At 35.6% G+C, this 24,965-nt stretch overlaps 1 protein-coding gene and 1 long non-coding RNA gene across 2 annotated transcripts in view; both read left to right on the top strand.

Moving 5' to 3' along the window:
• Positions 1–24,965, top strand: part of Drak (Death-associated protein kinase related) — a 156,779-nt gene that overhangs the window by 104,102 nt on the left and 27,712 nt on the right. The window lies entirely within an intron of this gene.
• The window catches only part of LOC128683997 (uncharacterized), a 57,954-nt gene that overhangs the window by 29,727 nt on the left and 3,262 nt on the right, over positions 1–24,965 (top strand). Inside the window, exon 2 of the long non-coding RNA XR_008406342.2 lies at positions 904–974. This is a non-coding gene — a long non-coding RNA (uncharacterized LOC128683997). The remainder of the gene's footprint in view (positions 1–903; positions 975–24,965) is intronic.

The raw sequence follows: 24,965 nt of genomic DNA, 5'->3' as shown, positions 1-24,965 counted from the left end.
CAAGTTACCCCACATTGACATTTATCAGCGGCTGTTGTGGCGAATTTGCAATAAGTGCCGAACTCAGTCGGAATCTAAGCACAATTATAAAATCAATTACCTTATTCATTCATTAGATTTTATTTTTAATCTGAGCTTTGTTTCTCCTAATGAGAGTAGTCTTACTAAATGAAAATACTAATACAGTAATAATCAGGTTCCTTGTCTGTATGTTTGTTATATAACCAGTAAGTGCTTGGAACTAATTACGCTTTGATATTACTTTGCGTTTTGACACTTTGGGGTCAATTAACACTGGCCGAAAGGAAACTAAAATCGTAAGAATTGTGAAAGGCCATAATGAGCACCGGAATTCCGGATGTATGGTAACCCTTGTCAGGAGCACGCTCGCTCACGCCACCCATGTTCCCGATCACCTGTTCACACAAGTCACACAAACTGTGGCTTGTGTGGTCCACCACGCTAATAAAGTGTAGACAAACTGCACCATAGACCAATCGGTAAAGTGGACTTTAGACTTTTAAGTGGAGTTTAGAAATATGTAATTTTCGGCTCCACTTCTACTCTAGCTACGAGAATGTCTACGAGTATTTATTACGTTTAAGTATTTTATTTTTATTATTTTTTTTGCAAATACTATTCATAGTAAGTAGTAGTAGTTTACAGAAACTAGGATTTGTTTAGGCTTTTGTACTGCTTAGCTTTCTTTCATTCTTTTTTTTTGTTTTTTTTTTCTCACAGTTGGTCAATGCGTTCATAAGCTCCGTGTTTATTTATTTATATTTATTCGGACATCTTGTCGCCTGCACTATAAAGTGAGCCAGTTTCTGACACGACTTGTTTAACATTTAGAGAATATGCCCTTGAGTAATTGATCGTAAAACTTATCCTTCTTTTTTTCAGGTAAGCAAGCGAGTACTTACACTGCACGGCGACGTCATATGAAATCTATAAGAGGATTGCACGACATTAAAGTAAGTCAACAAACCAACTATGGTTCAAAATTATCACGGTTATCTCGAAATAATAATATTTCGAGATAACCGTGATAATTTTGTTAATAATGTTAATAATTATAGATTAAAATGTATGAACAACTAATTAAAATGTACTGTCAAAAATATCTGATGCAATTCCACATTCGACACCGAATGTGTATTGTCTTTTTTTGTAGGTATATAATGATAGTAATTCGACATAGTTCTATTTCGCCCCGATTTTAATTTAAGTTACCTATATCCATTTATTAGTTTTTGTAAGTATAAAAATGTGAATGTTTGAATCTGTAGTTTTCTATTGTAGTATGTAAAAAAATGACGTAATTTGAGAACAGTATCGAAGTGTCAAATAACTTCGAATATCATTTCCTTTCAAAGCTATCGGCAATCAGGATTGTACAGGGAGGGCCACCCATGCTTAGATTAATAAACCTTCATGTGGTATTTCCAAATGAGCATTGTTTTTGATACTTATCTTAACTAACACATTGGTATTTAATAAAATATCAAATAATAATTACCGATTACGCTATCAGATAAATATTTGTTGTACGATACTCGTAGCATTAAAATATATATTGATGTCTTCTAAATTTTATCTATCAGTTTTTATTATATAAACACATGGCGGTATGTCTTTATAAGAAATTCTATTACATTAATTAGACATTTAAAAACAGATCTCCAAAATAAATAATAGAAAGCCGTATCTTAAAAATATTTTATACTACTTGAATATTCACAAGAAAATTATAACGTTCATTTGTCTTCGTGTATGAAGGAAATACTTTAAGTCCCTGTTAGATAGAATGTTTACATGTTAGAGTCTCGACGAGGCAGGTGAGTATTTGTACTGATTGACAATATCCATAGTAACATGATGCGTTGCACAAAACAATAGCATTAGTTGGTGGATCCTTGACCGAAGCGCCTCGGGCACCTGCCTCTCGTGGGCCACAGACAATACCTCGTAATGCTTCACAATTGCGCCCTGTTCCAATACCGGATTGTGTATTGTCTGTTCTGGATGTAAATGATTAGGAAGGTTTAATGTGCTGTAATTATACCCTTGTTACTAGCGGATAGTGCAACTTTCTATAATTCTATTACAGAGAAAGCAAATCAGTGTTTAGTTCAATTCTTCCAGAGTTCATATCTTTTCATTTAACAGTTTATTCAACAATAGTTATTGTACGGAAGTTGTAATTGTCAATCTGTTGAATGATACATGAAGAGAAGTGAGCATGAAAACAAATAACTCATCAAAAATAATGAACAAAACCTTGGAAAACAAGTGAAGATGTCCGCTATTGACTGACGCGTAGTCGCGTAATAAGGTCACCTCTGATTCGCCAATTAGCTCTTCAGTAAATCCTTCAACTTCCTTGTCGATTATGACGTCTACCTCCCGATATATTTCACCCGGTGTCACGGAAAGGGTAATTGGTACCCGATCGCGGTGAAAGTAGGGCCCGCGTTGGCCCTCCATCATTTCGGTGCGACTTCTCGTCCCGTTTCGCTCTCGACACACTTCGCATGAAGTATTGTCCGAAATAATGGCCGCTCCGGTTTCCAGAATTTACGCCGCAATTTATATTCCAATGCCTCGCGCGGTACGCTTTCGATGTAAGGAAATCAATCAGTTTTCAATTTTCTGCGAGTCTCGAAATGACATTCTGTTATCTGTGGTAATCATAAATAAAGCAGGTTTTTGTACACATTTTTCATCGCAAAATTTCGATAACTGGTACCGTTGCGTAGTAATTTTTCCGTACCTTTTTGGCCGGACTGGGTCGCTCCATAAGTCAAAGCTTAATCTCATGCAAATTGCGTCTGCATTTCACTACTTATTGAACTTCGGCGTTGACCGATACCATGCGAATTTATGCTGAAGTGTGACCCAAAAACGGCGATAAGATTTAAAGTACATCGACTTTGATGTACTGCTGTTGTAATTGTTATTGTATAACACGCGATAAGCTGCTCAGAAATATTTTAAAGCATTCCCATTAAAGTTGATAGGCAAGTGATGTAATGGGTATTCTACGGTTAGTGTATGGCTTATAGCGTGTTATTGTGGTTATGTAAATCCGGGTACGGTGTACAGTTGGATGGGCAACAGGTGGCGTAAGCCGGTAGCGCCAGTTTTTTATAAGGAATTGTCACTGCGAGTTGTATCGCGTTAGTTGGTAACAAAATTTATAGAGTGAGTGGTTACCAGGCCGAGCGGAGAATTATAGGTGGTTTGGTAACTAGTCCTTACTGTTTCTACGGTTGTTATGCTAGTTTGATATGTGATCTCAGTCGCGCTTGCTACCCTTTCCTGGTCTGTTTCATCTCCTTATATTTCAGTGACATCATTATCTTCATTTTAGTATTTTTTGAACGTTTATAAATTATCTGCTATGCTCCAAGCATATTCTACTACATTTTTGCAATAATGAGATGTCTTTTCAGCGAGTTTCACACTTGATTTATATCAGCTAAATCAACTTTCCGTTTTTCTCTCAAATTGATGATGCTGTGGCCAGTGGAGTGTGTCCCGGGATGCCGAGAAAGGTATTACACAACAAACGAACCACTTTTCATGCTTTCTAATTAATTGCATAATTAAGACTATTCGATTGATCTGCTGATGTGACAGTTTCACTACGAATATAATCAACTTTGTTATTTTTATAATCAAAATATTTGTGTCGTGACTTATTATGTATACATTAATATCTTCTGTAGTCTTCGTAATTGACCTGTTTGTCACGAAAATGTTTTTTTTTTTCCAGATCCTATTTGCTTTAGTTCCACTTTCTACCAAAAGACTATCCATGGTATTATTTTATAATATGTCTTATTATTAGAATTATTTACATTCACATATTCATGATACATGTATGTACAAAGTATTTAAGATTATACATTAATTTCGCCATTTGTATGTATATATATGGGGGTATGTTTTTACTTAAGCAATAAAGTTCAAAAAATAAATTATTGTTACCAGAGTCTGCTAGTTAGTACCTACCAAGACGTGTACGAGTTCGATGTCTTTATCGTAAAAGAAATTTACAACAACGTAAATCTTCATGTGTGTCGAACAAATATTTTTATCCACCAGAAACTAGTTCCATGAAATCCACTAACCTCAATCTTAACCCGTTGGTCCCAGTTTTGAGAAACAAGTAGCGTCGAATATTTTATCGATTCTTCGTTTCGATTTTATAAACAAATGTTTCCGATTAATCGCCGGTTCGATGAACAGATGTGTTTAAATATTTAGCTCGCCTCATTATCATAAGTTATTAAGTGCAGATGAATTTTAAACTATTCGACATTCGTTTAATTTTGTAATAAATGTTATGTAATTGATATTAATAAATTAATTAGTTTTTAATGAAGTGAGTGTCGGTTGCCTAACGGGTTCCGCTTTTCTGCTTTTTCTTCTTCACTTCGCACGACATTATTAATTGTCAGGCCAAATAAAAAAAAAATAACATAATATATATTGACTTGATTTACCAGTATATAGAATTTGCCATGTATTTATTTTGATAACTTATCCCTGACAGCAATCGTGTAAACATGTAATTATCACTTGAGGCGCGTTGAATTGCACAGAACTGTCATATAGAGTCGCCAATAAAATTAAAAGAAGAAATATGAGTGTTTCGCAGGCCACAATCATCATTTACCCGTCGTGTCATGTGAACATATTGCGCTTGCCTTTTTGCTTTTTGTGTGTCGAGATCGTGACAGTTCATACCGTGCACGCGTTTTGTGTAATTCAAAATAACGAGAGCGACTTTGTTCGCTCTTCATAGAAATGTATGCTCGACGCACCCGTACATCGCTTTTCTATCACGCTGTCTTCTCGTCCAATTATGGACACATTTTTAATGTCACGTATTATAATAACCTGTATGTACGATTCGCGTATTTAAAAAACGCTTGGAAATAATAAATGGAACTAGACAATATATTTTATTATAATTGTAAACTATTACGATTTAATTAAATAAAAATAAAAGAAAGATCTGTTTACATTTACCAGCGTGTAGTTTAAAGTTGTTTATAACAAATGTAAACACATCTTTCTGTTATTTTTATTTGAGATTTTGGTGTGTTCAAATGCCGCCTACGCTGAGACGAATGATTGTTTGCGAAGCTCTAGTGGCTCAAGTTAAAGGTTGCTACTTTGTCAGATTCGATGACTCTCAGCAACGATACAATGACCAATGCTTAAGTTAAAAGAAATACCTTTCTATATTTCCAAGATTCCTTACTATGTTTATTGATTTCAGCTTTATTAACCTTCAAGTTTATATTAATTAATTTAAAGTCTTGAAAATCTTTAGCCACATATTTCGCTCCATTGCCATTGCAGTTTTTAAAGTAACTATCTAATAGTTTCCGTCCGAAATAAGATCATAAATAAACTATTATTATAATATGTCAGTTAGAATGTATTAAATTTTCATAATAAAATCAAAATATTTCAAACTAAAGTGCTGCCCTAATTGGTTAACTTCCTGGAAGATGATTAAAATAATCTCTATGACATACATTCTGTCATGTTAACATAAATCGTACGTCATCTCGTCGCCATTCATCCACGAAACTTGCTCGTTTTTTAGCTGTCACTGTCACTCTTTGTGTTTCTGTGACGTAACGGAACTGTGACGAAACGGTACTAGAGAGGAAAAGGTGCGTCCTTAATTAGAGTTATTGGGATAATGGTCGCGTAAGATATGTGCTATGAAACATAGTCGTTGGTGTTGCCATAACGCGCGCATATAATATTGTGTGTCGTACGCAAGATTTGTAAATTTAAAGTTTTTCATAGAAATTCTAATCTATGGAACTTGTACAGACCGGAAAATATTTTAAGCTTAAGATTCCACGAAATTAACATATGTGTATTTAATTCTAGTCATGGATTGTTTTTGGCATTACGAGCCATGCTGTATTTTTTCTCTTTTAGAATAAAAATATCGTTTATCGGCTATAAATGATATTTTATAAATGTGGTTATAAAAACTTGTCCACTTTTCAAAAGCAGCCTTTATTAAATATATTTAATAAATCAGGATTGGAAAGGCTGTTAAACAATGTCTATAGATCCTGGCAACACTGGTAATTAAGGTCACAACGACGTAAGTTCACATGATCGATGTCCCTCCCGCGTAACGGGTAACGGGCCCTTCCGCTGACGTCGTCGCGTCGCTTGATGTGTGCTCATGTGTGAATCTGATTTATTTTGTTGTAACTCGACATTATATTGATGATTTATTCGTATTGTCGTAGACTTGAAAAGTACGTTTTCAATTGCTTCACAAAGTGAAATTGTAAAATTTCAAGAAGATTTAAAAGGGTTTTGCCTTGAAAATTTTAATGGAAGATTTTCTCTGCAAAAACTACGTTCTACGATTATAAATAACTGTCGCTAATTAAAAGCGAATCGTCGTTGTACAGCCTACATCGCATTAATCTACACAAATGTATTGCAGATCACCTACTTTTCTGCGACGTAAAGTCGTGCAGGATAACAAGCCATACAGTTGACTGTACAAACATTTTGATTGTGTTACATTGTTGTCGATGGATGAGATGGCGCGTTAAATTATGGATAGTACGGAAATGCAGCTTCCTAACATATGAACTTAATCAAAACAATAATTCCAAAACATTTTTTTTTTCAAATATACTGCACAATTTTCTTTTTACCATGACCAGTATGTATATATACTAATACATTTCGCGGATTGAAAGGTAAAACATAAAATTACTTTAGAGCAGAAAGTGGCGATGAAGGAAAATTAACATGTTATAACAATCATCTTCTGCAATTATATATTTTGTTGCGCTAAAAGCAACTGTCGTGCGTTTTCAATATTGAATCTGTGGTAATTATTGGCGAATGGGGAGCCATCAATCTTTGCTTGAACAATGTAAACAACTTGACCATTTTCTTTTGAGAGAGATAATTTAATCGCTTATAATTGTTTATGCGCATACATTAATGTCAACAACGAAACAGTTTTCCGCACTTTTTAAAAGTGATTGGGTACCTATAATGAAAAAAGGTTAAAGTAAATTTAATACGGTAGGCATAACAAACTATCTAAATTCGTTGCAGAATACTGTTTATTATTGTTATTGTACTATATAATACGGGTAATTATCGCCTCGTGGTGTAAGTGACCCCTATTTTAATTAACAGTATCTATTTTTACGTCAATTTTAACCAAAATGAATTCTATCTGTCCATCATCAGCATTGCTTTGGACTTCAAGTAACTCAACGGTGTTGACTATAAGTTTTACTAAAAATATAGCGCAAAATTCCAATTTACATATAGAATTTAATATTATATGTACTTATGATATGTATAGCTTACTACAGATTAATTAATTGTGCTATGTTATGAAGCTTTATCTCTAGACTGTCAGTGTTTTGTGTTGCAACAGCCTTATAAGGCGAAGCAAGCTTAGTAACAGAAACATGCAGACAAATCCAGTCAGATCAAATCTATATTGAATCATTGAGCGATTAAAAAATATCAGTCGCATTCAAATAATACTCACGTCCTGAATAAGACGGTCCTCAATAGTTATTTAGCAGCAAATAAGGACATAAATTGCATAGAATCAATTCAAGTCAATGTTTCAATTCACAATCACCACTGGCCTGTCAATGCTTATTATACCTAAATTGCATAATTCGTTGTTTTTTTTTTTTTCAAATCGTCTTGGCGATGTAAATCTGTTCAATATATATATATATATATATATTTTTAAACTGGCTATTATTATTTTTATACTTCCCAAGTAAGTAGTAAACGGAACTCTAAAAAAAAAAAAGATATTATGTAGAAGCGACGTATAACGGCGGCATATTTAATAAGGATCTTTCTTACTCAACGGGTACGGAACCCTAAAATATATAGATGTGTGTCAAGTTCACTATAGTTGGCATATGTATGTAGCCTTATCTCCGTAACATATGTGTGTTGTGAACTGTTACAGCATATTTCCCACGTTGTGTCATAGATCAAGCCTTAAACTCCTTCAGACCCACTTGATGCAGGGAGCCGAGATCTTTGTCTGTGCATAATAGGAAATAAAGGAATCTCACGTCGTATGTTACAAAGTTGCACGGTGCACGATGCATTGATATCAAATTAATCATGTCTGTGTTTTCTTTGTCTGTTAAGGAGATTTTAAATAGTTTTGACTATGTGAATAAGTGATCTCCATGCGTTCAGAACAGAATACGAGATTTAAAAGAAATTAATGGTGATAGGAAAATATTTTTGTTATTTAAATGCACTGAAATAATTTATTGAACATTTTCTTTTGTTTTTGTTGTAAATACAATAATTTCCAGTAATTTATCGATACAGAAAGAAGTCCCACCACATCTGTCTTTATGAACGCGATAAACTCAAAAACCACAAACACTCTACCGGGCGGAATTTCGTACGGTTTTCACCAATGAATAATGTAATTCTTGACGAAGATTTAGGTGTATAATTTATTATGGTATCACCCGAGGGAAGCCGGGACGAGCCGCTAGTTATCAATACATATAATAAAATTGAAGAAAGGCCAAATTTGTACATTGGATATATTTTTTTAAATTCTTCATGCAATATACTTAGTTACTGATATAGATGACGAAAATATAGTTTTGGAAATTTTTGTCTGTCTGAACGCGCATTACTCGAAATCTACTGGACCGATTTGCTTGAAATTTGGTATTTTAGATACATTTCATCCCGGTAAATGATCAGGTTCCCGTAGGATAATTGAAAAACTAATTATGAATAAAAAATGCCTCAGAATCCCGGATTAACATCTTATAGACATTTCATCCCGGAAAATGAGAAGGGTCCTGTAGCAAAATTAGATACATTTCTAAGAACTGAAATTCACGCGTGCGAAGCCGCGGGCAGAAGCTAGTAAATAAATGAGAGACGTTACCGAATGTAGTATGTCTATTAATGTGTCTTCAATTTTCGCTTATAATACCAGTCGCGTGTTTCTCGCCTCGGCCAGAGCCGGACAAGGCGGCGTTTGGTGCCGTTCACAAACCGACAATCAAATTAAGCACGTTGTGGAACACCAAGTCCTGTTAGATGGTGCCGCACGTTACTGTGTTCGTGAGACCGGCCTGCGGCGGCGAAAAATTGCCAAGGAACCACGAAAACTGGATGGTTCTTTTCAATTATTTTTTTTATTTTTTCCCCTATCTATCTTACATAGACATTATATAGAAGTATGTGAAACCAATTTTTTGCACTTGATATGTTTGTTAGAAACTTTTAACTTTTTACATCATTTAAAATTCTATTATCGGTATGGAGTTTCCATACACATTTAATTAAGGATAGCTCATGATTTAAGCTTGACGCAGTGGGTTTTATAATCCTAGTAAATATACGACTTTACTGAATTAATTAACACCTTAATACTCCTTATTAAATTAATGTTCTTGTTATTGTATACGATTCATTTCTTTTTAAATAAATGTTGTATGATGAGCCAGATTCGCAAAATTAACAGGCTTAGCGATTTCGTGTCTCGGACTCGTTGTTCAATACGACTTCATGCCTAATACGGCAAAGTGCCGGACGGCACGCTAGGTGCTAATTTACAAATTTCACCGGCCATTGACCATCGAGATGTGATGTGTCTGCCGATTTCTGGCCAAATCACAGGTGTGCCATCGCCATAAAATTCGATCAGCATTAGCAATCGGTCGCGCCGGTGTTATTATCTGTAATTGCTTTAGCATCATATCATCTATGGTTTTCATGGGTTTATTTTTATTAATACACTGGCCAGTAAGATTTTTTTCCGATTAATTTGATTATAGAAGCACATAAAGACATTTTCAATTACAAATGCGAAGGGACTCTATAACGAAGACCTATAAAGGACTGAATAGTACTTACCATTATTATAGTGTGTCTTGGCTTTCTCTCAACCAAACATATAACAATCCATAAATATTTTTATTTTTTATTTATTTTATGATAATTAGCATTTAAATCGCTTAATATATTACAAACTTCATTAACGGTGTGCGGATGTGAGCTGTTCACACAATTTCGCAGATCATTAGTTTGTAAAAACCGGCAGTGCTGTTTATAATCATTTTTCAATAAATAAGCCAATGCGTACTCCGACTTACACGTACACATCATGTGGATTTGTTAAACTAAATCACTTTATAATTAGTACTAGCTAAGTCAAGAGATAGAAGCGGTGGTGGTGTAATGGTTAAGACGCCCGCCTGTGGATCGAAAGGTCCCAGGTTCGAATCCTACTCGTGCCACATGAGTTTGTATATCAATCTGACTCCTATATTTCAATGTTTTCATCGACTACCACTTGCTTCCGGTGAAGGATTAATAATGCCAAGAAAGTGGTTGTGTGTGTCTCATTCCACGTAATGACCACGACCCTCAGCCATGAGGAATACGACTACGAAGAATAAGTCAAGATACATAAATACATAGTGTTATTCGTAAAATAAATAAATAAATAAATAAATAAATAAATGGACAACAATCCACACACACACTAAGCTTGTATTGTGGGTTGTGGGTCTGATGGACAGAATTCCAAGGGACCAACACTCTTGAATGAGTTTCTTTCGACATTTCTTCTCAGCAGTGGTCGTTCCGAAATGCCAGTATTTTGTTGCTCGAGATAAATTACTATTCAATATAAAAATTGACGTGAAAAAATGCCTGTGGAGGTCTAATAATCCAGGCGTTTGTGGAATGCATTGCCGGCTGAAATTCGCAACGCCCAAACCTTGTCATCTTTCAGGAAGCAAGTAAAGTCTCATTATATTAGTCTTCTTTAATCTATTATATATTTATCCATTGTTCGATAACAACAACATTTACGCTTGTCTGTATGTTTATATATTTCTCCTATATCTTTTTATTTTTGCTATAAGATTTCATTTTTTGTCTATTTATTTAATAATGTTGACTGTACCCTCCTAATTCACTTGTGTTCCATCCAAAGGTTGGCTGGAAGAAATTGCATTAGCGATAAGTCCGCCTTTGCACTCATTATGTTTGAATTTCTTGTTGTAATTTATAACTCCTTTGTGAATGGTGCAATAAAGAGTTTATCTATCTCTATCTAATCTAATTTCTGAATAAATGATTTGAATTTGAATCACAGAAACGGACAACCTATTGGCCGGATACAAAGTCGCATAAGCATGAACACTGCTTAGTTTGAGAGTTTTAGTTTACCGCTATGAGAAAACCAGCAATGTATGCCGTAACCGCCAAGTTTGGCGAACTGTCTCGCGACAATGTACAGGCGTCATAAACTACAGGCTAAAATCTATGATTACAAAATCGAGACTATGACGTTTTGGCCCAATTATTGACAAGGCAACCTATCTAAAACTAAAAGTTTTGAATTAATTCAAATAACCGATATTTAAAAAAAAATCTAATACTTAAATGAATGGTTAGATAGAATGGATCTCTTGACATCTAAATACAATAAAATATTCATTTAACTCCACAAGTTACAACACAATCTGGTGGCACGGGAGTGCCCCGCAAGTCGAGCACTGGGCTATTAAAAAACATCTCAACTGTTTGTTTATTTATGGCTTATTTTTCATTAGTTATCTAGTTTTTAAATCAAACATAATAAATCTATGACACACGTAGAAGTGACCTAACAATTATGATAATATCGCGTGCACCGGGCTCTGTCCATAATAGTTGCATAATCGGCGCACGCGCATGGAACAGTCATCAAACGCGCATGCGCATCTCTTTGTTTGCGTCGTCCTTGCGTTTTGTTGCGTGTAACTTAACCGACAAAACAATAAATTAGTTTTTTTTTACATTATTCTGGAGTAGTTCGGTTATCATTGAAATTGATCTACTTAAAAGATTTTATTGGAATCTAGTTACCGATTAGCTAATAGGTATACTATATTCGCTTTGCAAAATGGATGAATCTTTGTCGATGCTGTTTTACCGTATAACTTATAGTACTATTACTTTACCTACCTCCGATATTTCTATATTTCCTAATAGGTATTTTCAGATGCTCGCTTTGCCAAATGGATGTGATAGTTTTATATATCAACATAAGCACAGTTAAACGCCGTTCTCGATTTTAAATCCTATGTATTATATCAATGTGTATTTGCAATAATTATAATGTTAACCATATCGGGACTTGACCTTTATTCCCAATTTAGTTCGCTTTCTCTTTACGTAACCACCGCGTATTCCAAGTTCCACCAACAAGCAAACCCTAATTTGTGTTCAGACGTAGGCGGAGACCCTTGTATTATGGTGCATTACTGTGTGACATAGTTGAGTTCAGATGTGAGAGACATAGTACTCTTTTGGGTTCCGTAGGTTGCGTACTCGTAGGGTAAAAAGGACTGTATTAATGTGACTCCGCTGTCCGTCGTACTGTCATAATAAGGCTCCATAACTAGTAGACGTGAAATCAAAGAACCATAATTAGTAGTTTTTTTTTTTGTAATTGTGTCTATCCAGCCAGCTCTCCCCAATTTAACGCAATGCAATAAAACATTAAATAAATGCATTTAAGCGTATGTCTGTACTCCTAATAACAAAATGAATATAAACCAACAAAAGACTAGTTCACATTGAAAATAATGTTATGAAATCAATAGAAGAACATGCAGTTGAAGCTCTTGGCGGAAATACTTAAAAATATTAGTAAAGTAGTAGTATGTTACTTTTGAGTGAATGATAACAAAAAATCATTTTTAATTGTCGGTTTTAGATCTTTGCTGCTTTTTTACAAAATGATTGAACTAGTCAAACATTCTTGACATTACTTTATGGACTACCTCCGATATTTATATATTTCCTAAGAGGTATTTTCGGGTGTTCGTTTTGCCAAATGGATGTGATAATTTTATATGTCAACATAAGCACATTTAAACGCCGTTTTTAAATCTCGATTTTAAATCCTATGTATTAAATCAATGTGTATTTGCAATAATTATAATGTTATTAGTTCTGGCTGAGTATAATCAAATTAGTAAGCCCTAGTTTTGAACTCAAAAGAAATATCATATCGAATACATGAACGAAGTAGGCTTAATTTGCAAAGGAATGCTAAGAAGGCAATGTAATTTACGTGTCTTTCTCTCTCTCTTTTTATCTATCTCTTTTTACCGAGTTCTTGGGTAGTATTTTGGGACCTGTAACGGATTTGATTTGGGATGAACAATGAATTTCTTTCTTTTTTTGTGGTCTCATGTGATTTACCAATTCTGGCCTTTCTGACTTCGATACGACGAGTGATGGTCGATCCGGTGGCATCCAAGTTTCTTACAACATGGCCTGTCATGTTACCTGTTACTTTTTTGTTGATGTTTCGTCATCAAAGGAATTTTATCTTTGCTCTATTTAATTTGTGAATGTTCGATTTTTGTTTGCTATTGACGACCTCGGTGTCGCAGTGGTAAAGTGCTCGCCTCTGAACCGAGAGGTCCCGGGTTCGATCCCCGGTCGGGTCAGAATGGAAAATGATCTTTTTCTGATTGGCCCGGGTCTAGAATGTTATCTATATGTGTATTTGTTATAAAATATAGTATCGTTGAGTTAGTATCCCATAACACAAGTCTCGAACTTACTTTGGGGCTAGCTCAATCTGTGTGATTTGTCCTAATATATTTATTATTATTATTACTATTGTGAATAGGCGCCCGTTTGATTTAGGAGCTACATTGTGTTTGACCATTTGTGGAGGGAGATGCTGACATTGTCTGATAGTAATCTGATTCAGTGAATTACTGAAATTAAATTTTATTAACTATAATATAAATTTGCTACATTGCTTATACAATTGGTCCCACACTAGGCAACACGCCTGTCCTATGGTAACCAATGTTATAGACTAGAAATATAACGTTAACAGTAGCCGACGATAGGTTTACAGTAGAAGTTACATTCTATACAATAATTCAAAAAGTCAAAGATAGTACTTATTTAGTCATAAGATACTTATTTAGTCTAAATAACGTCGGGTTCACGACTTCCTAAATTCCTTAAATTACGTTATCACATCAACGTTTGCTAAATATGTAATTCGATTGTTGTTTATTCAACTGTATTCGGACAACACAATAGTTTTTATTTATCACAAATTTCTTTGTTAGACAAAACGTAAAACCTTTCAATATTCATTTCGCTACAACTTTTGGACGGCTGAACCAAATTTTGATCAAACATATCTAAGAACCACCGCATAAAATTGAGCTACATTGACGTGCACAATTAGCGGTCCAAAATTATAACATATTTTTGCGTCGTGGGTTAATTTTTTTTTTTTTAAATGATACTGCCAGTTTGAATCTATATTGTTCCCAGATTTCCATTCGGCATCTTTTCCTATAAAATTTACATCATAATAGCCTTTAAAGGCTGCAATACATCTATTTTGACACGAGTGTGCTATAACTTTCAAAATTATCTCAAACTCAAATGGTCCAAATATCTCTTTCTATTGGCGCCTCGGACAATATTTATTGGGCCATTACCTTTCCCATGCTCTCCTATATTTTGGTTCGTGCCTCCGCATAAATTACCAGGTAAGATGCGTAGGGTAGCCATAACTTCTACAAGACGGGACATTTGGGGTAAAAATGCTTTAGTTTTTTCAAATGGGTCTTTTTTAGGTCACATTATAATGACACATTTTCTTAGGTCGATTCGTATTGACGGAATACGGGATAGGTATGGGAATAAATGGTCAAATAGCGTGTGGCTCCTGTTTTTGATAGAATAGGACCACTCCATACAGTGGATGTCGTACGAGACGACTTACGCATAAAAACTATGACAGTTGAAAAGCTACAACAATATTGACATCAGGCAGGTCGTAAACCGCCGGGTCTACAAAATTTTACGGTTTACTAGCTTATATGTGTTATTCCAGGTTATATTCTACCCGTGTACAAAATGTCATAAAAATCAGGCCAGTAGATTCTGCATTAAAGAGTAACAAACATACACACATACAGCCTCACAAACTTTCGCATTTATAATATTAGTAGGATATTGTGTGTCATAGAAGAGAAGCAACCGGGGATTCCCTTCGATTAGGGTGAGACTGTCGGTATATATGGGTCTCTCCTTAATACCAAAACGTGAGGCTAACCTAGATGCGTTTGGTTCGAGGCCACTCACTACCGGCCTCCAAATCCACATATGTATTTCGTAGTCGTAAATTAGATGTATTTCTAGACCTACCCGATGTATTCTACTTATGTATTGTAATAATATTTTATCAAATCTCTCATATCTCTTTTTCATTCCATTCTCCTCATTATAGTATTCACATAAAGACAACTACTTTCTTATATATATGAAATAGTTCGCCGTTGGCCTCTTCAATTTATTGTTATCTCACATTTTTGCACTTATTTATTTTGATGAAATTTTGAATAGACATAGTTTAAAACCCGGGGTCAAACATTGACCATTCTGTAAGTTTGAAAGAAAACGAAATTTACTGCGGTGAGCGGAGTCGCGGGCAACAGCTATGCTTCATGATTTAGTACTTTTAACACCTACACAGATAGCATTACGAAAATTTCATTTTTATGGTTCCAATAACGAAATAAAACGTTCAACAGCCCCTATAGATCTCACATCACTTATCACTTCGCACTCGTGCGGGCATTCGAAGGGATCAACGGTGAAGTGACAAGACCCGTTAATACCGTTTAATAAATTAATAAAACCATGTAACTCGACCGTCCCTAACACCCACATCATCATAAAATCGACCGGAATGGTCATTGTGGTATAAAAATAAATAAATAAAAAGTTGGGCTCAATCGACCGCCCGCGGGCCTTTGGGAACTAAAATTGGGCCGATGTGGATACCACGGCTTAAAAAATGACATAAATATTTTTTCTCGTCTCGTGTCGTTATAATCCGAATCCTGTAGCGACTAAAAAAAATTAGTTAAACCAAAATGTTCTTTACGAAAATGTTCTGTACTCTAGTGCGCGTGTGTGAGTCGTATGCTGCCTCACACGGAGTATATGTGGCCGTCCAAATCAAAAGGGTCCTTATGGCGCCCGGCACTAGGGGCTGTCAACGTCGTCCCTTATACCTTACGACATATTTCTTAACTACTATCGCGTCCGAAAAGAATCTAAGTTAATTGAAGTTGAAGTAAATATCATATTGTCTTTAACATAAAAAATAACAATGTTTATCGCACCTCGTTCATTATTTACTCCAATTAACTCCATTCATGGTTCACGTTATGTAAATAGTAATGTATGCAAATGTAATAAATATCGTACAGTTCGGTCACGTGGTACGTCAACCAAGTAGTTGCATGTATGCAGTTGCATACATGCAAATGCGCTGTGTGCCACTTTGCTAAATGTCTTTTAATCACGATTAATTATGTATTTTCCTGCGCCCGCGCCGTACTGGGCGCTTTCCTGTTGACATTTGCAAGGAACATTTACTACCATTTATACATATCCTACTAATATACCTATAATATATATACAAAGGTCGAAGTTATTATATACAATGTATGCAAAGACAAAATAAACATCAATATTGAAGTATTTTTTAATGTGACGACGAAATGTCAGTCAAAAAATTAAAAGAAATATAAAGCCAACATGTCAAGTTACCATGCATGCACTCTATTCGTCGGTAATAGAGGCGAATCTGCAATGAATTTGCAAAATTTTTGTTATGCATTTCCCTGTACTAACATATATTTCCATTGCGTGAGCGAGCAAACCAGGCGGTAAAAGCTTGTAGAAATATAATTTAATTAACAGTTTTAACTAACTACGTAATATTGTTCTAAGTTATTATTTACATAAATGTTGTTTATGCCCTAGGTTTGCGAAACGGTAAATGGAATATAACATTAGGATATCGTGCGTGTGCAGCAGAAACAGTGGAAATTTCCTGTATTATTATTTATTTACTTATTCGGAATTTTAACTACGCATACACGTAATTATGCGATAAACTGGAGAAAAGATCTACTGCGCATCAAACATTGCTTATTTTATGGTATTTACTAATTAAATTGATAAATTGGTATTGTTTTGACGTTATTGACTTATTACTTAGCACAACATTTATTAACAAACAAACATACATACATAACGTCTGTTTCTCATGCTGGGAGGCAGAGACTAGGGACTTATAATTGCTATCCCTGACAATTGTCACTTATTGACAAATAAATTTATATTTTATCTGACTTAATCACAGACAAAGAAAACTTAATACAACAAGGTAGTGAAGCCAAATAAAGAGCCTCTAATCGGCTGTGATTATATGACCGGCCGCCAGCCTATCTGCCAAGTATTTCTCTTAGTCGCCGCGTGCGTGCGACATCCACGATTTTGAGTAGCTACTAAATTTAATGGTTTTACGATATGTGTCCAACCAATGATTATTGGTTTCTATTCACACACACACACATCTAACCGATAATGAACGGGATAATGAAGTGTCGAAACTTGGATAGTGACTAAGCGTTATATCCTGTCTTCTGTCTCTTTTACTCCAGTTCATATAGAAAGAGAGAGATCTTACCATATGCCTATATGTGGGTCTTTAATCGTGGAGTGACAGCAGAACGAATCGTGATGAGGATCACAGTTTTCGGGTTACTTTATAGTTGACTGATAGATGATGAGATGAGCGATTATGATGATGATTTAGAAAAAGTAAAAGAGGATTTTAAAAAGTTAAAAGTCTATTTAAATACTCTGAATTACGTCTTTTGTATATTGTTGTGTGTACTCTATAAATTTTATTTGATTGTTCTTTACAACTGTAGGATTAAACTACTCTAAACGTTTTTTATTGTCGGTCACGGTTGTAGGCTTTTAAATTTTTAGAACCATACTTAATGGAGACAAAAACATTTCGTCAGCCAGATTAAGACATTGCACCGCTAACACGTGTACCGTTTGCGTTTCACGCCCACTGACTATCAAAAATCTCGCTTGTATGAAATTTCATCGCTTTTACTGAAGTGAAGCCGGAGTTCGGTGACCCCGCTTTTGAACCCAGGTTCATGACCGTTCCGGGCGTTTAACTGCAAAAAAGAGCGGCCTGCCAGATGCAAGAGAACGAGGCTTTTTTGATTGCGCTCCGCGTGCGCCGCCAAATAAACACGAATTCGCATAAAATTACCCCCGATGTGGAACACCGAACACCGATCGCCCTGTACCATATAGTTTGACGTTTAAATTCACCCTGAGCAATTTATGGACGGATTCTGAGCCAGTCCAGACGCGGGAATAAATTCTGCATATTTTTTTCCTTATTTTGCGCGAAACCCGACCGTAAACATAACATTCCAGCACTTGGGCACGCACCATTTTTGTCACTAATCGTAAACGTCCACTTGCAATTCCCATGTGACTTATGTAACATAACACTCGGTGCTTAAGGAATTTAAAATGAGAAATATTTCAAAATAACAGTACATAGCAGATGCCGAAATGCTGAAGCGAAGCCGCATACGATATGGTTGACAAGAACATTTACAAAAATTCCAAAAACGTTTGCGACTTATTTAAAAGGAGGAGTGTAAATCAGCGAGGCTGTGACATGCAGCGTTCTCGATATGTAAACACAATGACTAATGTGGGATATGCAGATAAAGTCAACAATTCAAACGCCATTAAATTTCCGTCTGAGAAATGGGTTTTTTGTACAATACGAGATGGTTCGGTCGCCACGGTTCACTTGCGCAGTTCCGTGATATGAGAAGATGATATACTCGTATTATCAAGTGATGACTCCGAACTGATTGACATGAGACTCAGCCGAGGGTCCAAAGCAAAGCTTAAACGGAGAATATAAATACGACAATTTTATCACGTGACCATTTTTCTTTGTCAATGCCAGAATAAATGGTGGCGCTAAGAATATTAAGTGGAATTTTATGCGATCCGTTTGGCATCTTTCCAAAGTCTATAAGGAAGAATTTTATTTGAAGAAGGATTAAGGGTTTGTTGTTTTTGCTGATCATCTTAAATATCAAATAAACAAAACAGTTTTGGAATTAACACATACATGCTAAACTAAAATTTATAGGAGAAAACATTTTCCTATTTAATGTGACTGAAATATGTGAACTAGATCATGTTTGTATTTGTCGACTTAAAGATCAAGCGAATGTCTCTGCAATCAAAGCATGTTCAAAGACAACAGATATAACTATGAAATATCGTGCCAATAAAGCTGAAATGGCCCATAGAGTAGATGGCGATTCGCCAGCTCCTGTGACTTCCACTACTGTTGAAGCTCGCCGCGCCGGCGCCTGAATCTCATACAATATTAATACAGCGACGGCGTCGATTATCGACTCTAATTACTATAGGATTAGAAAAAAATGTCTGTTAGCTCTTAGATACGCGCGCGATTGAAATGAAATAGTCACATGTGACCAGGATTTCGAATCCAGATCACATATATTGTTTGCAGTGGCGTTACAGTTGCGTTGTGCTGTCTTTTGTTACACATCAATTTTATTATATGTTTGACTATCCTGTAACACAAGTTTCAACTTTAAATCTAGCTGAATCTATGTTATTTGTTCTCATTTGTGCTTGTGTTTGTTGTGTTGTTGTTGCATGTGCTTTTATTTACTACAATATATCTTAAACGTAAATAATTACATTACATGTTGCTTTAGGTACTATTCAAATATTTTCATAGTATCTTAGAAATGAGACATCATAATTTCTCATCTCAATTGGAAAGATAAACTGGAAAACGGCATCGTTGGAACGTCAAGAAATATCGACATAGATATCTTTCCCAGCTGCCTTCGGGTCTCCATATCAATTAGCTCATAATTAATGATAGAAGTCATCCGTGTTTTCGCTTGCAGCTACCCGGCGATCGCTCTATTACTCCAGATGAATTTAAATATCTCCATTTGTCTCGCAGATTGCTGTGATTTGTATTGCGCAAAATGCTGGAATGTTCTAGATTGCAGCAATGTATCTACCGAGTGTGATTTATTAAGACTTCTCTATTTTCGTGATACGCTATTAGCACTGGTCTTTGGCGAGTGCAAATAATATGGTACCCCTTAACGACTGCTGAGTCTTTTAATTTAAATTAATTTAAATTGGCGGCTGTCTTTATAAATTTCCTCACCTGCTACATTGTAAATGGCATGCCTCAGCACACCCACAAGCCGAAGTGTCACAACTGGGAAGTAGACTTCACCATGTATGACTGGGTGATAAGCAATAAAAAATACAGTAAGATCAAAACGCTGAGAGCTACTATCGGAAAGGCATTGCGCTGATAGCCACAGTTTTTGTTTATCCTACCTTACAGGGTCGTTCCGCCGCTATCTAGACACTTTTTTGCACCAATAAAGCCAACAAATTATGCCTTTAACAGTAATTAGACGATCTCCACTCCACAGCTTTCTAGCCAATAATCTGCTTGTTTGCTTGACCCGTCACACATTGAGTAAGAAAGTTGTTAGCGATCGAATGTGACACCCTCCCAATATGTCTAGGAAAGATAATAGCAAAAGAGGGTCAATGCATTTCAATGTACGCCTTAAGGTATCGGTGTTCTATTAACATTATTGATTGTCATACATCGTGGGTTGATATAGTTGTTGACATTAGCTTTCTTTATTGTCACTTTCAATTTCAATGGTTATTTTCTATTTGAATCAATATTTTTGATTTTATCATTATACGTTTTATCTTTTGCATGGCTTCCCTGTGCGCTCAAAACATTTTGATGCAAATGTAGATGCGTACAAGCTATATCTTGTGTGATTATTGTTGGCATGTGACATTTCGCAACGCAATATGTCATCAATTATTTATTATTTCATTCGCGTTGCGTCGAGTCGGCGGCGCCCCGGGCACGCGCCGTTCATATGCCGACTATTCTCGTGTTTATTATTGATTTATCGATCCATTGCATCGATTAATGTAGATCTGTCTTGATGTTTAACATTATTATTGATTAACAATTATGTATGTAAAATAATGACGCGATTGCAAATGTACATACGATTAATGCCTAAAAGGAATTGTTATCTGCACTAGCTATGTTTAGTTGTGTTAAAATTGTGTTTTTTTTGCTTTACAAGTTTATTACGGACCGAAAAGGGCATTTATAGGCAGGCAATCCGTTTGATGCAAAATACTGTACATGACTCACGAAGAAACTGATGGTGTTGAGTCCATACTCAACACCATCAGTTTCTTCGTTCCCATGAACGGAGACAGAAAGGACCACAAATCAGAGTCAGATATGTTTAATAACAAGAAAATGATTGATACAGATTCCAGATATAAATTATATTTAACAATTTGCATAAATTGAGTTTAATGTCGACGTTACGAAGCCACCGTCGCCGTCTTTTAGACCTGTGTTTGCTATCACATAATAATTATGAATACCCGTATATAATGCAGGAGGTTACTCTCAAACTAAATCGGATAATATTAACTCATGTTGTAGCATAAACGTTTATTTACCATCCACAGTGTCGCAAATTTAAAACGATTTTATTGCAGGAATTGCTTTAAAAAATCATCGGGTGATCTTCATTGAATGAATTAATTCCTTCGTTTGGTATTTCCCCTTTGTATAAATTGATGCCAGAGCGAATCTTCTCTTGATTTACAATTTATTATAAGTTTTGCTGCTATAGAATAGCGACACAAAATCAAGATAATGTGATGATCATGAAGATGAATATTCTCGTTGCCTTTGCATAATGACTTGTGTTATAAACCTAAGTGCGTAACGGTACGATTTTATAGCGTTTTCTAGGTTTACTTATTTTTTGTTACGGTTACATTTATGTTAAAAGTTCTGGAAATTTATTATTTTATGTTCTGAATCAATTTTTATTTGGAATTCAGTCATTGTTTGATGTTACCCATCAAAATCACACTGCACACAGACACGTAGTAAATCATTTTATTTCTTCGCAATGTCATTTACGATTCTAACATTCTCGTGTATGAACTGTATAATTTATGCCACTTAGCATAACGACATAGAAACAGTGCGGATGTCTGGAGAGTCTGCGATGCTTGTCTGTTATTACCACGTCGTTGTCCGACATTAACTATTGTGTGTGTGGTCACAACACTGCTGCCATAAAAGGTTACTGGGTTATATTGCAATAGTTAACTTAGTTTCCTTTGTCCCGACGCTTTGCCTGTTTGATTTATTTATCTAAAACTTCTTTAGAAATCACTTCCTCCATTGCTGAAAATCCTTTCGATAATGGTTTTATCACCTTTGTCATCTAATAATGAACACGTAAATCCGGAATAAAATAGATCATAACCTCAAAAGTTCAGCTATCTACCGTTAACAATTTTCCTATAAGCACGATTTTCACAACAGTCTCGAAGTGATTATTATTAAATTCCCATAGATGATCGGATAGTTTCCCAACCAGGTTACAAGGATCGCGGCGGATAGCCAGAGGTACTTATTTGCTAGGTCGGCAACCGGTCTAGGGTCAATTTACTTAAACCGTTAGGACCCCTTTCTCACGCCTCTAAAAACAAAGTCCTATACAAATATTATGTGTGAGCTTCGCCCATTATTGATTGGAGTTCATGATATTTTTGTCGGCACACATTTTTCTAATCGATTTTACCCAAATTAGTCAAGTTACTCAGTCAGTGTTGACGGGTTCACAGTAACAGACATTAGAAAGATGAATAACAAAAACTGGAAAGTGTGCTATGTTCAGTTTTACAATTACGAGTTTGAGATGAGATTTTTTTATATGCTGTCCTTTCTTAAAACCTGTGCCTAATTCAATGTTATATTTTTCATGAGTCATTTGCACAATAGCAATTTAAACATCGATTACATGTTTCATTGAACTGTATATAAATCTGATTAGCGCTAGCAATAACTACAGCATGCACGTGAATATCCCCTAAATCGTCCATTATGTAGTAATTTTATTTTGATGACCGCCTCCAACAGGAATGTGTGATTACGAAATGTGACATTTCTCGTGAGGTCGTGATGACAGTATGCAGCTGTCAAGGTGAAGGGCAGTTGGCTGTGGTCCGATTGCGACACACACCGTGGAAGTGTCCGGTCGTGCGTGACGCCGGACCCGGCGCCATCCTTTGCGGTTAGCGTTGCGTCACCAAATTGGGGAGCAATCTCCTGGTCCTTCACCCCGGTCCGGTTTGTTATGCTCTATGACTTGACAATTTTCTTTAGTTTTGCTGCTTTCATTTACCGGTGCGCTTGTTACTTCATTACTGGCGGAGTTTATGGGATCTTTGAACTTGAATTCTAACGCGCAGTATATGGATTCAAACAATAAAGTGCCATATAAAGAACAAAAGCGTCGCTGTTAGCGGTTTTATAGTCATTTAAGTTGTTTACTTACATGGTTACCTCGTCATACTCAAAGGACAGAAGTTATAGCCCTCCTTGTCCACGAGGTTGTTTTAGCCAGGGGAGGCAATGGTATTGCAATTTGATATTAATGATTAGTAGTTTTTTACTTTATTACCGTTCATATGAATTTGTAAAAGTATAGTTTTTTGCACGTAAATAACGATCACGAAAATGAAACTGCATAGAAAGCTTTGGCTAATATTAGTTTAGCCAATTTAATGATTTTTATCTCGTCATCTGAAACGGCCAAGGTGATCAGAGTTAATAACATCCTCGTTTGCGGCTCCAAAGACATCTTAAATTCGACCTCGCATTCCATTAATCAATCTTATTGCTCGGCGATTCGCGTTTACGTCAATTATATCGTTATTTTTGGAGTATTTCTAATTCATCTGACTCTTCCTTGACCTGCTACTGCGAAACCAATTGGTACTAAACAAAAATTAAGATGGAAATTGCGCACGCATTCATAAAGTTTCGTGTTACTTCATTTTTCCCACAACCCGTGCTCTACTTAGTAAATTACTATATTTCACTTATACATAGTGCCTTTATTACTTGCGTGGAAGTGCGAAAGGCCATTGTGAGCATTCTATTAGCGAGCTAGCTTGAACTCGATTTTCTCTTCATTTAGACGTTCAATTATTCCAGTTTTTACATCGAATCGAAATTTGATGTTTTGGGGCCTATAACTTTCTTTTTTCCGTCCAATTTATTTGATATTGTTTGTGGATGTTTGATTTTAATCACTTCTTGTGAAGTTTCAAAGTCTATCGAGTTCACGTTATCTAATGAACGAGTAGTTCGTGTTCAGGTCAATCGGGGACAAGGAACGCGTGGGTCGAATGAATGGCCGCTACGTGAATGGGCCCCTTTAATGCCACCAGTTGGATGAATGGGACTCCCATTCAGAAATGCTAACGTAAGACTTGTGACTTCTGACATCTCTGAGCTAAGGGTACATATTTGCGATTCCAGTTTTACCTCTGTTTCAAATTGTATAAGTCTTGTTTTGCTATATCTTGATTATTCTTTAAATTTAATGATTAACTTTTTAAATATGTGTTAAATTAAAAATAAAGGCAGTTATTTCTTAAGTTCCACTCTACTCCACCAACTATATTGTTCTTATTAGTATTATTTCATACACAGACAAAACATCTTCATAAAATTGTCCACTCGTCTTTGGCTCTGTGATGCTATTTCGATAAGCAGCATATGATGAAGCAGACGACACCTAACCTTTTAAGGATTTATTACTATTAATACATTTAATTGACCCCTTGCCTCAGCTACCATATTTGTTAAAGACCCTTAATGTGACGCCATAAAAATAAATCTAGGTGTGTGGTATTTGATCGAAGTAACACCTGCGTTTGTATCAATAAATATGTACTCTCCAGTATGAAAATAAGGGAATTCAAGTGAATTAAATGCTAATTATGGTCTATTAGATAAAGCACTTGCCAAGGCTGCGCCAATATGACCATATTGT

This window comes from Plodia interpunctella, chromosome 3 (assembly GCF_027563975.2).
Source record: "Plodia interpunctella isolate USDA-ARS_2022_Savannah chromosome 3, ilPloInte3.2, whole genome shotgun sequence".
Lineage (NCBI taxonomy): Eukaryota > Metazoa > Arthropoda > Insecta > Lepidoptera > Pyralidae > Plodia > Plodia interpunctella.
This window is presented reverse-complemented; position numbering and strand designations above follow the sequence as displayed.